Raw genomic sequence first — 6,000 nt, forward strand, 5'->3', positions numbered from 1 at the left:
ATATCATTATTATCTACGATCAGTGGACCGTGTAAAATTACCTCTCCTTCCTTATTAAGCTTCTTAGACTTATATCTCATAGTAAATATATCAAATAATATATATCAAACTTTTCCAATATTTCCCAACGAAAAAGGAAGACAGAAAGATCAAGTCGAATAACTTTCCAAAAGAAATGAGTCTCATCACTAATAATTTTACAGACCTTCCTCCATTACATTTGGGACAAATGGTCCGGAACCGAATTATGTGTTTAGGGACGAACTGACTGAGAACCGCATAATCCCTTAACAAAATTTATTCCTAGTTAATGGCTCGTCCGCATTATTCCTCCCCTAGCCTTGTGTGTGTTTCAACAAAAAGCCATCCACTAAAATATGGTAATAAGATTGCGAAAGTTACACTACAGATCCAAACACTTAGCTCTTCAAAATTAAAAGTTCGCTCTACCATGTTTACGCTAAGCCCATTAGCCACCACGGGCGTACCTAAAGGGTCAGTTTAAAATTGCCCTGAAGCTATTTCCTTGTGGAACCTTATGCATTTTACTATTTTATTTGGGGAAAGCCACAATTTAAGTTTGAAATTAAATTCATTTGACGTTTCGACTTCCACTTCGCAAATCGTTATCAAAATACAAAACATAAATAAATTAAACGTGTGGAATAAATCGTTCATTCAGAAACAACGCGAAGCTATTAGTCTAAGAGCTAGTGAACCTTTTGACTAACGGTCGTCCTGTAAGGCTAGAAATTTGTAGAGTGATAATTCATAGCACACCAAAGCTAAAAACCATGACCTGGCAGGCCTCAGCGGTGCACGTGTATCTACCAGGTGAATCGAAAAGTGCAAATTTAGGGGGTAAAATAAACTTTCTCCTGTAAGGTTTAAATTTAAGTATGTGTTTGAGTAAGTCATTTAAAAGAAATGTGTAAAATGACAGGCGATTCTGAAGAGCATAAGACCTTGCCAGGCGAGGGGAAAGATTAGGGGTTTTTCCTAAATTTATTTTTTTTTGCATCGAACAAATTTTTTTTAAGTTTTTTGAATCATTCCAAACAGAAAAGGTCTTTGGTGATTTTTCTCTTAAGTTAATAGTTTTTGTTATATACGCGATTGAAAATTTTGAAAATTGCGAAATCGACCATTTTTAACCCCAAATCGGATATTTATCTAAAAATCTCAAAGTTGCCAAGGTAGGTAGATATTCTTTAAACATTGATTGATGAAATCCCAAAGAGTTTTTTGCAATACAATATCGGAAACCCCTTTGTTTTTTAATTGCTAATCAAGCGGACGCTTCACTGTAGTATAAGTGAGGACGTTTGAGTTGGCATAAATTCATTATCTCGAGAATTGGCAAATTTCAAGAGCAATCTTCAGACAGGTCGATTTTTATTTTTAAATTAGGACTTTTTGGCATATATATAATACTAGTGACGTCATCCATCTGAGCGTGATGACGTAATCGATGATTTTTTTAAATGAGAGTAGGGGTTGTGTGATAGCTCATTTGAAAGGTTATTTAATTTTCTATTCACTAATATAAACAATAACATAATTATTTATACAGGGTGTACAAAAAATTTTTTTTTATTAAATTAACTTTGATTAAATTTGACAAATAGAAGAAAATTTTTTTTGTACACCCTGTATAAATAATTATGTTAATGTTTATATTACTGAATAGAGAATTAAATAACCTTTCGAATGAGCTATCACACAACCCCTACTCTTATTTAAAAAAATAATCGATTACGTCATCACGCCCAGATGGATGACGTCACTAGTATTATATATATACCAAAAAGTCCTAATTCAAAAATAAAAATCGACCTGTCTGAGGATTTCTCTTCAAATTTGCCCATTCTCGAGATAATGAATTTATGCAAGCTCAAACGTCCTCAATTATACTACAGTGTAGCGCCCGCTTGATTAGCAATTAAAAAAACAAAGCGGTTTTCGATATTTTATTGAAAAAACTCTTCGGGATTTCATCAATCAATGTTTAAGGAATATCTGCGTACCTTGCCAATATTGAAATTTTTAGATAAATGTCCGATTTGGGTTAAAAATGGCCGATTTCGCAATTTTCAAAATTTTCAATCGCTTATATTAACAAAAACTATTAACTTAAGAGAAAAATAACTAAGGACCTTTTCTGTTTGGAATGATTCAAAAAGCCTAAAAAAAATTTGTTCGATGCAAAAAGAATAATTTTAGGAAAAACCCCTAATCTTTCCCCTCGCCTGGCAAGGTCTTATGCTCTTCAGAATCGCCTGTCATTGTACACATTTCTTCTAAATGACTTACTCAAACACATACTTAAATTTAAACCTTACAGGAGAAAGTTTATTTTACCCCCTAAATTTGCACTTTTCGATTCACCTGGTAGATACACGTGCACCACTGAGGCCTGCCAGGTCATGGTTTTTAGCTTTGGTGTGCTATGAATTATCACTCTACAAATTTTTAGCCTTACAGGACGACCGTTAGTCAAAAGGTTCACTAGCTCTTAGACTACATGTAGATAGAATCATTCGGCGATTTTGGATATAAGTTACGCGCGCGAAATCAATTTTTTTTAAATAAAATTTGTAGTAACTCGACGGCAAAAATTCGATATCTCCTACGATATGACCTTTATTTTAACTATTTAAGTGGTTTAAAAGTCCAGCGAGAAATGCAAATTTTAGTAGCCAATCAGAATCACAGAAATAACACGTAATATATTCGAATTTAATATTTTGCAAATGCATTATAGTAGGGGAGGACAGTATGCTAAATTTGCAGTTACTTGAGCGTTATGGGGACCCATTGGGTTAAGAAGAGTAGGTCCTAAAACCAAAAAAATTAAGTTAAGTTTTCCGTAAAGTGAGGGACTTTCCATTTTTTGATTTTATTTTCCATTACCAACAATGGTTTTTTCCGATTATAGCGCCATTTTTCCATAATTCGAAAAATATCTCGAATAAAAGTTATTTATTTTTACGTAAGGAATCCAAATCTGCAATAAAAAATGGGGGCTCCTATTTAAGATTTTAAAGTAACCCCCCACTAAACCTCCGTGGGGGGGGGAGGAAAAGTAAAAGTGACGTCATGGTATTTCATTCATGAAATATAACTTATTGACGCCCTGTACAATATCTATTTTCTATTACGTAAGTATCTATACATTTTAGCGTTTATTTAAAAACACCCTGTATTTTGCAAAATGGTAAAAAACAGTAAATTGTTATTTTGATTTAACAATGTTTACATAATTAATTTGACTTATATTTGACAGTTGACAGTTATATTATACCTACTTGTTAGTTTTAGTTCTAATAAATTTTGTTGGTTAGTTACATAAATAAATTAAGTAAAAATGAAAAAATGACTTGTTATTTGAGGAAGGTGGAAAACCCATATGTATAACATGCGAGTAAAGTGCCTTTTCCTCCCTTGAATGATTACTGACCTCCGCTACGCGTCGGGCAGTAAACTTCATTCTCTTCACTTTCGTCCCTTGTTATACAAATAGCAATTAAATTTACCTCCGACCTCTCTCCGTGGGGGTCGTGTTTGGTATCATTCGATAGATTTTTGAAAAATATTGAAAACGTATTTTTTAGTTTTTCGGTCTAACGTTTATTTCGCGAAATATTCGTTTTTTTTTTTGTGAAACTTTGTGACTCGCCCATTTCCTTATGCCCGGCTCAAATCATCAGATTTTTGAAATATACACTGTTTTGCATGTACTTAACTTACCTTATCTTAACGATTTCGAGTTTTTCTAAGGATATATTTTTTTTCGCCCCCCCCTTAACGAACTCCCCTGTATTAAGAGCCAATATATGGTAAAGATATATTTACAGGGTACAATGTTTCTCCCTATGTGATAATCTGACGCGCTCGAGTAACTGCAAAAATCCCCGCTTGGGCTCCCCTACCATTAGGCACTAGTTAAGCTTTTAATTCCGATACTGCAGAATAGTAAAGTATTATTAGTTTTTGCAATATCACCTATTGCTACCTATATAACAAGATTTTGTTGAAGCTAACCCATATAAATATATTCCTAAATGATTATGGAGAGAAAGTTAGTACGATTGAGAGTATGATTGATAAGAAGAAGGCAGAGATACAGTGTCAAGCTGAGAATAAGGCGCTCGAATCAAAATGTTGTAAATACTACAAAAAATTTCGGTAAGAAGGAGTAAACATACATTACCTATTCGAAATGGAAAATTTTGGAGATATTCGATAACTTTTCAAATTAAGATGCGGAGTTCTATATTTGACGAAAATGATGAAAGAAGGTTCTTTTTTTTTAATGGCTTCGGCAGTTTGCCATACAGCCAGTTCCATGATCGTTTAATCTCATTAGGCGCAGTAAAAAGTTTATGAATAGACTAGAATAGATACATTTAAAGTTGGAAATCAATACAACAATTTGTGAAAAGAAGAGAAAAATATATATATATATATATATATATATATATATATATATATATATATATATATATATATATATATATATATATATACTTACACATTAACATGGGTCACTCGCTTCACGTCCAGGGGCCCATCAGGACATAATAATATAAAACATACACAGGAAAACTAGGCCACAGTAAATAGGATTAAACATATAAAGGAGAGAAAACAAAGGTAAACAGTAAACACAAATTACTATTATTATTATTATTTTCTTTTTTTTTTCAACTAAAGAAAAATATTACATTTGGTCAAAAAATGGATTATGCAGACGTAAATTAATCTATTTTGAGTCGCTAGGGCAGATAAAACGTTAAACGGAGATTTACCAGTAATATGAACTATATTATTATACAGGGTGTCCCAAAAGTAGGGGAACGGTCGAATATTTCGCGAACTAAACATCGGATCAAAAAACTGAAAAATACGTGTTCAATCATTTTCAAAAATCTATCCAATGACACCAAGCACCAACCTCCATTACACCCCCTGGAGGTGGGTGGAGGGTAGCTTTAAAATCTCAAATGGAAACCCCTAGTTTTCTTGCAGATTTGGATTCGTTACGTAAAAGTAAGCAACTTTTATTCAAGACATTTTTTCGAACTGTGGATAGATGGCGCTATAATTGAGAAAAACGATTTATCCTGATACCATAGGAAAATTATAGAAACGGTCTAATATCTCGAGAAATACACTTCCAAATGAGAAACCAAAAAAAAAGATTTTTAATACTTTTCGAAAACCTATCGAATAACACTAAACATGACCCTCCAACCCACCCCCTGGAGGTGGGGTGGGGGTAACTTTAAAATTTTAAATAGCAACCCCCACTTTTTATTACAGATTCGGATTCGTCATGAAAAATTAAGCAACACTTATTCGAAACATTTTTTAGAATTGTTGATAGATGGCGCTTTGATTGGAAAAATACGATTTATTAGCGCCATCTACCAGCAATTTTAAAAATTTTTTCGAATAAATGTAGCTTAGTTTTTCATGACGAATTCGAATCTGCAATAAACAGTGGGGATTGCTATTTAAGATTTTAAATTTACCCCCCACCCCATCTCCAGGGGGTGGGTTGGAGGGTCATTTTTGGTGTTTGTCGATAGGTTTTCGAAAAATATTAAAAACCTGTTTTTTGGTTTCTCATTTGGAAGTGTATTTCTCGAGATATTAGATCGTTTCTATAATTTACCTATGGTATCAGGATAAATCGTTTTTTCCAATTATAGCGCCATCTATCCACAGTTCGAAAAAATGTCTTGAATAAAAGTTGCTTACTTTTACGTAATAAATTCAAATCTGCAAGAAAAACTAGGGGTTTCCATTTGAGATTTTAAAGTTACCCCCCACCCCACTTTCAGGGGGTGTAGTGGGGGTTGATGTTTGGTGTCATTGGATAGATCTTTGAAAATGATTGAACACGTATTTTTCAGTTCTTCGATCCGATGTTTAGTTCGCGAAATATTCGACCGTTCCACTACTTTTGGGACACCCTATATAATAAGGTGGATT

Source organism: Diabrotica virgifera, chromosome 4 (assembly GCF_917563875.1).
Source record: "Diabrotica virgifera virgifera chromosome 4, PGI_DIABVI_V3a".
Classification (NCBI taxonomy): Eukaryota; Metazoa; Arthropoda; class Insecta; order Coleoptera; family Chrysomelidae; genus Diabrotica; species Diabrotica virgifera.